Source organism: Peromyscus californicus, unplaced genomic scaffold, assembly GCF_007827085.1.
Source record: "Peromyscus californicus insignis strain IS unplaced genomic scaffold, ASM782708v3 Scaffold_19__1_contigs__length_69161282, whole genome shotgun sequence".
NCBI lineage: Eukaryota > Metazoa > Chordata > Mammalia > Rodentia > Cricetidae > Peromyscus > Peromyscus californicus.
Genome location: NW_026294491.1, coordinates 51,300,223 through 51,312,604, shown reverse-complemented (window position 1 = coordinate 51,312,604; position 12,382 = coordinate 51,300,223). Strand labels below are relative to the sequence as shown.

Here is a 12,382-nt window from a genome sequence, read left to right as displayed (position 1 = left end):
AAAAGCAGCACATGCAAATCTACTTTTCCCACCAAGCTGAAAACATAATCAGTCTACATACTCTGATCTTTCTTGGTCTTGATCAAGAGCGCCTACTTTTACAAGTCTGTTTTGCATCAACCATGACTGCTAAGGCAAGTCCTTCCCCATTAAGAATATTTACAGTAAGATTCAAATCCCTCAATACATCAGTTCAAGTCCTTCAATCTTAAATTGCTATAAGCAGATCTATTGGAACAAAACTCTCCAAACTACAGTGAGTCTCCCACATTAAGGATTTCTCCACACTTTAAATGAGAACAAGGAGTGTTGCACTAAGCTAAGTCAACAGTCTTGGGCCATCTCACCAGGAGACAATCCTGGGAAATGGCTGATCAAAGTCATCTGTGTGTTAGAGCTAATGGGCAGGACATGAGTGCCCCCTCAAACACAGAATGCACAGATGACATTGTTAACTCTGGCAGTTCATGCTACACTCCACATAAGGTAACTGTGAGAGCTGCACTCCCCAAACATAGAAGGTGGTGAGTCAGGGCCATGTTCAGTATTGCTTCTGTACTGGAATTTGGTTATGCTATGTGTTTCTCTTTAACCACTAACAGCTCTTGATCAGAACTGGAATCATAACTTTCTTCTTTGCCAACTGATACTTTTTCTATTTAATCCATACTTAAAGCAAATGTGTATAAACTCCCACATAACATAGTTGAATACTACATTGACACCATTCCCTATTGAAAAGTCAGATAATTTCATTTTATAAAAGAATAAGGTACATGACATTTTATTTAATGAATGCACAAATACCTAGTTGATTCATTGATGAATTGTTTGATACATCAACTATTTTATACTTTACCATATCCATTTAAGTTCAAGTTAGTAGGAAACAACCAGGGAAGCCCATCATTTCAAAAGATGTATGCAAAGTAGCCCTGGGAGTCTTATACTTTCTATTAAATGAGATGACTGTCAGAGATGGAAGAAAAGAAATAACCCTAATCAAATAAACAGAAATAAACTCTAAGCATAAGAGGAAATAAGAATAAACACTTATCTAGCCCCTAAGTCAGATCTTTACTGTTAGGGCCACTAAGTGAAATCAACTAAGGAATCAAAAGTATTTCAGAAGTCAGGCTAAAGAAGAGTTTTCTTATAAATTTATTGTATAACATAGATTATGATTTAGTATGGGTGTCGGTAAACTTTTCAGTAAAAGGTCAGATAGTAAATATTTTCGTTTTATGAGCCATATAGCATTTGTTGTAACTACCCACCCACACTGTTCTGACAGGAAAGTAGCCATAGATAGAATGTAAACAAATGAGTGCAGATACAGTCTAATAAATGTTTTATTTATAAAAAGACAGACAGCAAGCTATAGTTGGCTAATGGTCTAGTCTGTCAATTCTTCATTTAGGATTTGTTTTATGGTAAGATATAATGGTTTCCAAACCAAATCATCTTGGCATTTTAAAATTTAAACACAGGAATTCTACATTTTGTTAGGACCAATCCAAAGGGCCTCTAATCTCTGGATTTTAGCTTTTTACTTTGTTTTTAGTATATGCATATATGGTTCTTGAGTTTCAACCCAGGGCCTTGTGCATACTAAATACACACTCTAAAACTGAAACATACATCAAGCCCTCAAAGGAAAATTTTGTACAATATGTAACACAGGAGGCTCTGGCCATTTAGATAAAACCCTTTTCCTACTGCAACATGTGGAGTTCCATGGGTTCACTCATAAGTCACATCATATTTCTTAATAGTGCATCATTACTATTTCTGTATATGACACCTGTCTCCAACCAAAGAGTAAATATAAGAGAAGTACAGTTCAGCAAATAATGAAGACATATACCTTTTTGATAATAGCCAATATGCATCTTATATATGTATGTATACATAATTAAATATAGCTACAATTTTATAGTCCATTCTGAGGAGAAACACATGTAATTTATAAGTGAGTTTATACTGAAGACAAAATGTCTGCAAAAAAAAAAAAAAAACAAACCAAACCTCACCTACTTGCATAAAATCGTAAGTACTGGCGAAAATCTTTTAACGTGACTTAAAATGTATGCTGGAACAGGATATAAAGTGTGAAAAAAGAAAATGAAATAGAAACAATATTTGACAAGGTAGCATAACTCAAATGCAGAGATCTATCTAGGTACAGGCACTGAGGCTTGGTGACCAACAACTTCAGTTTTAATTGTTATACAGTGAAAGCAAATGCTTTAGTTAGGCAGACAACAGAAACACTTGAAATAAAATGTATGATATCCAACTCAGTGGTGGAAAACTATGAAATTAGAAAAAAAGACAAAAGATTTAACTTAAAAAAATGAAAACACAGAACTATAGAGAAAGAATGGTTAGTAACTCTAGTAGGAGGTGACAGAGATAATGAACTCATTAGGAATGATAAGTGGAATGTAGTGTGGCATGAGTATTAGACAAAAATGTTCAAGTCAGATTGTTAAAATTCTAGTTAAATGAGGCTTAGAAAAGACAGACTCAAGATAGACTCAAACATAACATGACTTGTGATTTCTAATGAGGTGGGTTATTTCCATTAAACACAAAGATGGACAGAATGTTTGAAATAACAGGGGAAAAAAGATATTTCATGGAAAGAGTAAAAAAGCAAAAAAAAAAAAACCTGACTAAATAAAATACAGTATAATATTTAACTCAAAAACCATTACTAAGCCAGGCAGTGCTGTGTTTGTTTTTGCTCCTTTGGGGGGCCGCCACCCAGCTCCCAAATAAATCACACACAGAGCCTTATTCTTAATTATAAATGCTCGGCCTTACCTTGGCTTGTTTTTTGTCAGCCTTTCTTAACTTAAATTATCCCTTCTGTCTTTTGCCTCTGGACTTTTACCTTTCTCTATTTCTGTATACCTTTCTTTCTTACTCTGTTGCTGGTTGTGTAGCTGGGTAGCTGGCTCCGGATGTCCTCCCCTCCTTGTTCTTGCTCCTTCTTCTCCCACTCACAGATTTCTCCTTCTATTTACTCTCTCTGGCTGCCAGCCCTGCCTATCCTTTCTCCTGCCTCACTATTGACCATTCAGCTCTTTATTAGACCATCATGTGTCTTAGATGGGCAAAGTAACACAACTTTACAGAGTTAAGCAAATGCAACATAAACAAAAGTAACACACCTTAAAATATTCTACAACAAGGCAGAGGGGTTCATTCACAGCTGTGCTCACTATATGCTGAAGGATGAAGCATAAAGATTGAGTTTAAGGCCAGCCTCCGTTATAAGGCAAGACCTCATCTCAATAAAACAACCAAACACACACACACACACACACACACACACACACACACACACACACACACACACATTCCTTACGACAATAAAAATAACCTATTATTTAAAAGCATGAATTTAATGTTTTACATAACAATTTTGAACTTAATAAAATACAAGGAACAGAGAAACTCATCTTCAAAATTTTACACCTTTTCTTGTAATTGACAAGTAGATTAAAACACATCATGATAGAGGATGTTTTAAGACAAATATACGGTTTAACCTAATGGACAACTATACATAAACATATACGCATATGATATGTGTGCACATGGGTGATATCACACAGATACATGTGTAAATTTCTCCATCAAGCTCATTAAACCAGCTGTATAGGACTGATATCGAGTCTCCCTCTATTTTCCCTCTCACATTGTTTGAATTCATATATGAAGCTCAAAGTATGTAGAACGTTCTGTACCTCAAGGGTATTCGAGATATTTTGTTTAAAGCTGAGGGGAAATTAGTTCACGATATTTGTTCTCTTTCTTTCTCCACATATATATATATATATATATATATATATATATATATATATATATATATATGTGTGTGTGTGTGTGTGTGTGTGTGTGTGTGTGTGTGTGTGTGTGTATGTGTGTGTTGTGATTGTGTGTGAAACATTTCATATTAAAAAGGAAAAGATCCTTTCTAACTCATCAAATATCACTAAATAGAAAATGAGCTCAATAGAATTGCAGAGGTGAATGCATTTAAAAATATTGACACGTGCAAAGGAACCGATCATCCATTTAATTAGTTTTCGGAAGGGATACATACATTTAATTCTACAATAATGTGAAATAGACAGCACCATTTCTGCTTTACCGACAGGAAAACTAACATCTGTCTTTGACTTTCCTTTCACTTTCTATGTTAACGTATCATTCTAAATTCACCTTCTTAAGAACTCCTCTCTCCTGAGCTCACATAAAAGGTGACAATAAATGTGTATTCAACTTCCAACTTAAAGCATTTCTGGAATCATGGAAGTGTGAATTTACCAAGCAATGTAAACTTTGGTGAAGTTCAACTGAAATATATGAACAAACTCTGATGATGGAAAAAGCAAAATCAATGGTGATAATCCCATTCCAAGAAACTTCAGATTCTCAGTAATACTTCATTACACTATAATTGCTGATTCTTCAGGATACTTTCATTACAATCTCATTCCTCCATAGCATTTGCCCTCAAACTCCCTTTTTACCAAACTGACTTCAAGATACTGTTTTCTTGGCAAAACTACAACTCTAATCTTGATGGTTTAAGATCCTAGGGTCCACCATGGTAAATACTTTTGCTTCTTATACTGTGTGGTCTCTTAGGTCATGACAAGTAGGCAAATATTATATGCTCTTGCATTAGTGGAGACATAACAACTGTTTTGCTAGAGAGAGGAGATTTTTTTCCATTGATCTATGAGGTCAAGGCCTCTAAAGTCTTACTTTCTCCACTGGAGAAGTGAGAGTAGTTCCAAGGAAGACAACCACCAGGATGCAGTTTCTTTTCCCAGAGTGGATATATAAAGGATCAGGATAGCTCTTTCCCAAGTCCCTCCCACAAAAGCTCAGAAGACCATTCAGACAGCAATACTTGCATTTTATTAAGGCCTTCTGTTCACTGGCCCTAGGCTGTCCGTATCCATTTTTATTTATCTCATATGTGTTAGAGCAATGGTTTCAGAATAGGGCCATGTTCATAGAAGTGTGGTAAACATCCGAGAAGGGAATAGAATGAGAGGGGAAAGATCAGGACATTTCTCTGGCTGAAAATCTCTTACACCTTCAAATTGCTTTCTTCTGACATTTCTTCCTTTAGTTTCAAGTAAATCCCTTATTCAGTACTGAAACAGCAACTTAGGTCCCCATCGAGCTCACTGACTTTTATTATCAAGGAAACCAAGAAAGAAGAAAGGAAAGGAGAGAGGATAGATAGATACAAGAGAAGGAAATGATTCATTTTGCCCATGCCCTCAAAACTGCTCCATAACCTGTGATACTCTCACAAATTGGTCTCTTAAAACAACCTTAACAACCTTCCTCAATACAAACTCCTCTAAGATTGTTCTCACATCCCATTGTTTCAAGACACTATCTTTAAAATGAAATCGATATCTGGAACCAAAATATTGGTAGTGAAACCATCAATAGCACATACGTTTTTTGCATCTGATGCTTTAATACTTAAATCCATTTTTAATATGTGACAGTGTTCTACCATAAATAAGTGAAAATGCATATTTCATTATATAGTATTACTGTAAATGAGCCAGCAACTGTAAAATTTGTGAAATTTATTTCTACCCTTTAATTTTGGATTGACATATTGCTATTGATTAGCAAGGTTGGCAAAATCATAGATTTCAATTATATATTCAGGAAATGAAGAATTGTAAAAAACAATAATACTGAAATTTAGATTTTTCTGCATGGGAATCATTTTTGTCACTCTATAATATCATTGAGCTATTTCCATAAGTGCACTCAATTCAAGAAACTCCGTGATTCCAGTGATAAAGAGATCAGCTCAGTGATTAATGATTTATACTTTAAAGGAAATAAAAAGTGTGTACTATAAGACATCATAGTAAAATAGTGAACACTGATATGAATGCAATTCAGAGAAATCTCTGGAATTAGCACAGGTCCTCAGAAACTTATTTCTCTGTTGTGTTGCTCACTTTTCCATCCCCAAAGAAACCAGAAGCTAGAAGACTACTTCATCTTTTTCATGTCTTGGCTTTACAAAGTCTAGGCACACAGAAATGGGTTGTATGGGAGGAGGGATGGGTGAGTGCTCCTTTCCCAAGTCCAGGTGGTGGATATAGAAGGAAACTGACAGCTTGCCCCAAGATAAAGGGAGGAATGGAGCTTAGGGAAATCTGCATGCAGCAGACCATGTGTGGGATGTGTGCAGAATGGTGAATGACTGTGAGTCCTGAAAATAATAGGTATGGCCTATGTTTCCTTCTTCAATTGCAGAAAAAAAAGACACACAGATAGAAATTATTGTGTGATCCTTTTACCATATGGGTAAATGGACACCATCAAGAGCCCATGAAGTTAAAGATATAGAGATTAAAGACAAGAGAAATCTTCTAAGATTATCATACTAATTAAGAGCTCCCCAAAACCATAGCAGATGCCCAGCAGGTGAGACATGACAATGATTAAGATACAGTGTCTTACTTGTCTGATAGTTTGGACTCATGCTATTTAAAATGCGAACATTATACTTTTCATTGAAAGTAAATCCATAATTTCTTTTTTTGTTTGTTTTCTTCAAGGAGTTTACAGTCTACTTGGGAAATGTAGTACCTATGATACATATGTTAACAGGATTTCATTTCATTAACATAATTGAACTACATTTTAACCATTAACATTGAACATTGCCTTTATGAAAATAAATTTAAAATTTTAAATGTTATGACATATGTGTTATTTGTGTGTGAGCTATATGTAATAGCTGACAGCTCCACATGCATGGATTTAAATGTACTATTTAAAACATTTAATAATTCAAAAATTCACAGATGATATTATTAATATTTACACTGGCATTTCTGTTCTGGTTCTGGAGGTCCAAAAAGGCTTTGTGCATGTCCGATAATGAATTACATCCAAGACTTGTTAATTATTTTAAAGTTACTATAGTTAAAAAAATATTTTTCATCCTATATCTAAAACCATGGCTTATCTGTAGTCTAAAATGATTACATTTTTGCTTAATGTAAGTGTCCAGCAGATGGCACTACCAGCTTTCATTTTCACATTTGGTGTTCAGTTATTTAAATCAATTTTCTTAAAAACATCTAATGTGTTAGAGAAAATTAGTAAAAATCAGCAGGGGTGTAACTTATTAGAAAAATGTGTATTCAGAGGTGACTGTAAAAGAACAAGAGGTATTTATAAAATCTTGCAATTTCTGCTCTTGTAAATAGGATTTTCCTTCTATGTACACTTGATACAAGCCTGTATCTATGTGCAGACACACACCCATCACACATATATCTAGATCCATGAATATGCATGCATGCACATACATTTGGTATATTACGAGGCCTGTTGTTTATTTTTCTCCTGTCAATGTATTTTTATTTTATCTCTTCGTTCTTCACTTAGCACTGTTAAGATGTAGTTCAGCCAATCAGTGTCCCACAGTGCTCTGAAAGCACTGAGAGATGACATAGGGCAAGCCAGAGCCCAACTGGTGATTAGCTATTAGTGCTTTACAGTCTGTTACCTCAGCCAAGCATTTATTTTCCATTCTGTTTTCAATTTACCATAGGAGGCCACTCCTGAGTAAGCACTAAATGGAGATATCTCAGGACATGGAGCCTCACTCACATGCCTTTAAATGTTTGCTCCCTTCTCTTTGCCTATGATTTGTCCCCGTGCTCCAGAATGCAGTGGGCCTTAGCAGGTTTCTGGGATAGGTCTTAGAAACACCGCTTCTGCATGATGGCATGTCCCTGGTAGGCATAACAGAGCTTAAACACTGAAAACCTACTGTGAGAAGGGGAACTGTTTAAAATTTTGATAAAAAGAGATTTTCTCACTTTCAGTACAACTCAAGAGAAAAACATATGTAAAAAAGGAGAAACCATTACACAAGTAACTGGTAAGAAATGAGGTTTTAAAAATTATGATGTTAAATTTTAATAAAATAATCATAATAAGGGGCTGGAGAGACGGCTCAGGGGTTAAGAGTGGTCACTGTTCTTATGGAGGACCCAGCACCCACATGGCAGCTCAAAACTATCTGTACTCCCCGTTCTAGCAATTTAGGGGACCAGGCAAGAATGTGGTGCACTTACATACATGCAAGTAAAACACACACACACACACACACGCACGCACGCACGCTTAAAATAATAATAGTAAAAGTACTGTTGGTATCATCTGTATGATAAATGTATTAGAGGACACATAACAGGCCAGGAGGCTATGGCACACGCCTTTAATCCCAGCACTCCGGAGGCAGAGCCAGGCAGATCTCTGTGAGTTCGAGGCCAGCCTGGGCTACAGAGCAAGATCCAGGACAGGCACTAAAACTACACAGAGAAACCCTGTCTCGAAAAGCAAACAAACAAAAAAAGGACACATAACAGATAAGTTCCATGTACTGGCACTTTTGTCAATGGTGGTGTCACAGACATGGTCAAGGCATGTGTTAAGCAATCAGTTCAGGCCTGCATCTCCTGCAGGGCTGAGCACAACCTTGCCTTTGCTGAATTCTTGACGACTTTTACTACTAAGCCTGCTGTGTTGCAGTAAGAAAGAAAATGAATGAACCCATTACACAACTGGACACTTTTGGAAAAGACTGTGTCTAACTTTTTGAACTTAAGGGTAAGGCTGGCCTTCTTGGGAACAAATATGCTTTATCTTTTTCTTAGTTTTATTTTCAATTTCTCCATGTATGGGCTTTTGATAATAATAGCAACTAGGAAGAATCACTAGGAAGTTAGCTGAGATAATCAATGTTAAGTGCTTAGCACGATGTCCAGAACATGGGAAAGCTCAGTACACATGGGCTATTATTATGCCTAGACATGGATAATACATGAGGGATGAAAGCACTTTGCTTTTAAGTTTCTGAATACACTTAGCTGAGAACTTTGGGAAGCATCTATGACTGGCAGAGTTTCTTGGCATATGGGCATCAGTGTGAGTGACTTAGATAATTGATCAATAGACCAACAGTAAAGGCCAGAAAGGGCATTTCATCAGGTGAACGTCAGTCTGAAAGACAAACCCACCAGATTAAGTTGTCCTGTTGAAAGCCTGGGAGATGCAGCGAATGGGAGAAAACAAAAATGCTTTCGGAAAAATTTCTTGGCATTTTTTATGGTTATTGCTATTACACAACAGAAAAAGCTAATACACACAATGAAGTTACAGGAGCATTGAATAATTACAAAGTCCTCAGTCAAATACCAACCAGTTGCTATGAGATGCATGAAAATAATGAATGTAAAATCAGAGACAATAGTCTGTCTCGTTCTAGCAACATGTTAATTGATTGAAATATATAAATAAGATTGAAATATATAAATAAGGAGGGGAGGAGGAGGAAGAGGAAGAAATGCCTATAACTTCTCAGAGCCACACACAGAATAGATCTTGTCTTCTAAAAATTCTGGATGGAGTAACTAAATTTGAAAATTACTACTATGTCGAACTCTTGTCGCCCTTACTCTGAATGCATTTACACACGGTGAGCTCATTCTTCCTCTTAGGGAGTTAAGGAAGTTTGTTCATTTTTTCTTCTTTTTCATGATACATGATTAGCTACAACAAGGTGGCTGCAAGGAGCTTCCAGTGATAGTTGACAAAGTAATAACTACCTTTTTTTTCATTAATAGACCAGAATAAATTCATTTAAAACAGCAGTGGTCCTGTGAAGCTCTTTAAGTCACTTCGTTTCTGAGGAGCAACAGAGACATACATACAGGATAAAATATAAACTGTGATGTTTTTACTTGCAGGATGTCTGATGACCCTGAATTCCAAGACCCCTTCTTCTCCTGGTGAAGTTCATATTTGCAGCTTCCAGCTGCAGGCTCTCACTCAGTCACCCATATCATTGCAGACTGGTCTATGCAGAGGTTCTACCTCACCCAGTTTTCTCTAAAGGTGAATGATGAAGTCAGAACCATCTTATTCTGGGCATAAGAAAGAAATGTGTTACCCGTGTCTCACTCCACAGAAGTGAGTGCATCAGGCTTTAAGACATCACTAATTCATGTGTCAAATGATCATTATATCCCTGTCAACTTTTGGGGTTACCATGAGAAGTAAAATAGCCAATACATACAATGAAGTTAGGGAGCATTGAATAAATACTAAGTCCTCACTCAAATATCAACTGCTATGAAATGCATGAAGAATAATGAACATAAAATCAGAACCTATAGCTTGTCCCATTCTAGTAACATGTTAATAGATTGAAATACATAAGTAAGACAAAGAACTATGAAATAATTATCTAAATTGAGTCAGAATTTCAAAAGTAGCTTCTTCAAATATCCTACGTTTAAAGCCTAAATTAAATATCAGAGGAATAAGAAATTTATTCTTAAAAAGGCTTCCTCTTTTTCATCATTAAAGCAGAGAAATACAAACTCCCTGGATTTCCCCTGCACAGTGTACTGAATTAGTCAGCCATCATTAGGTACAGTATCTTCTCAGGCATTCTGGAGTACATTTCAAGACAAGTGACAAGATGTAATTTCCTTCCCATTATATTTGCTAATGATGACATCTGTTTTCATCCTTTAATTAAGACATACTGTTAATATGCATATAAGACCAGCTATCATCTAAATGATGTAACAGGTGTTGTAAATAACTTGAGTTATTATATACCTGTGAAAGGAAATGATAAACCAAGTATTTCAAATGTTACTACAAGTGTGGAAGCCAAATTTCCAAAGAATGTTACAGCTTTTAATTTACTCATATGTATACATAATTTACACCTGTCTCATGTGACCTAGAACACGCACTGCTCTTTAATCAACTCCACACAATCTCTCCTAGCCTTCCAGCCATACCCAGGAATAATTAGTCTATTTTTAAATGTTGCCATGTTACGTTATATTTAGATACCAACAATGTGTCATAGCCAGCTTTCATTAATCACACAAAGCTAGGAATATTCCATTTTTGCTTTTCATACTATTGCACTTATATAGAAACTTTAAGTGATATCAAGTTATTTTGAATACAAACTGCTTTTAATTCAGTAGATTACATCAACAAGTCTGGACAGAAAACGTTCCATTTTCTGTCACTGTAATGATCCAATTACAAGAAACATGATCAGACTTGAAATCAACAAAGTAATTAATTTTGCAGCAGTTAGTCAAAGAGAAAACACTGCCATATTTTACTTATAAGCAATGCCCCATCTGACAGAACTCCTGCTCATTTTCTTTAGTTCTTGATCATTGCTCACTGTCAAATTAACCTTAAAACATGGGTCCCACCCCATCTTCCTGCATAAAGCCCCATAGAACAGTCAACCAGTAAATATTTAAATCTGAACTGAATTGAAAGCTATTCAGTAGAGTGACCCAGGAATCTACTCTAAGGAGAAATCTACTTATCCTTCATCTTGCAAAGTTTTATTGACTTTTTTTTACCCTTTTAGGATTAAGTGAAGTAGCATAGGGAAATTATTCTACCTATGCAGAGTAAATATGATAGCTTGCTCTCAGCTGAGCCCTCTGAATGCTAAGCAACTTTATTGTTTCTACAGGAATACTTTATAAAATACGAATGGAGTGAGTAGTTAGGAAAGGCATCACTCCATTGGGAAAACTTGAGCAAAGACTTGAAGCAGACAAGGAAGCCAGCAGTAAAGGGCGTGGAAGCAAAGGGAATGGGTAGAGTGGATGCTGAGGTGGGAGCAGGAAGGTAAGACCAGGTAAGAACAAGGGAGGAAGAGGGAGACAGGGAGTGCAAACCTTACAGCCCATCACAAGGCACTGTCCCTTACACTGGGTGAGCAGGAGGAATTTGAATGCAAAAATTTGATGAGTGGGCTCCTATGTACACTGGACTCCAGTACTCTATTGCTTATTCTATCTATCTATCTATCTATCTATCTATCTATCTATCTATCTATCTATCTATCATCTATCTATCTACTTAACCTACCTACCTATCTTATTTATTGATTGAAATGAAAATAGAATCACATGATTTTCCCCATCCTTTTCCTCCCTTCAATCCCCCTAATGGACCCTCCCTTGCTTCCTCTCAAATTGATGTCTTCTTTTTCTTTAGTTGTCATTTTACATACACACACACACACACACACACACACACAAACATACATAACATACATGTACATATATATTCCTAAATATGTAATTGCAATCTGCTTGATTCATACAATGCTATTTGAATGTATAAGATTTCAGAGCTGCCGCTTGGTGTTGAATAACCAATTTGGGGTGGTGGTCTCTTCCCCAGGGAAGACTAGTTCTCCCTCCCTCATCATTCCTTAGCTGCTTGCAATTTTTGCCCA

The 12,382-nt window shown here is 36.1% G+C and overlaps 1 protein-coding gene across 42 annotated transcripts in view; it reads right to left on the bottom strand.

Moving 5' to 3' along the window:
* Positions 1-12,382, bottom strand: part of Rims1 (regulating synaptic membrane exocytosis 1) — a 494,312-nt gene that overhangs the window by 282,740 nt on the left and 199,190 nt on the right. The gene's annotated exons all lie outside the window — the stretch shown is intronic.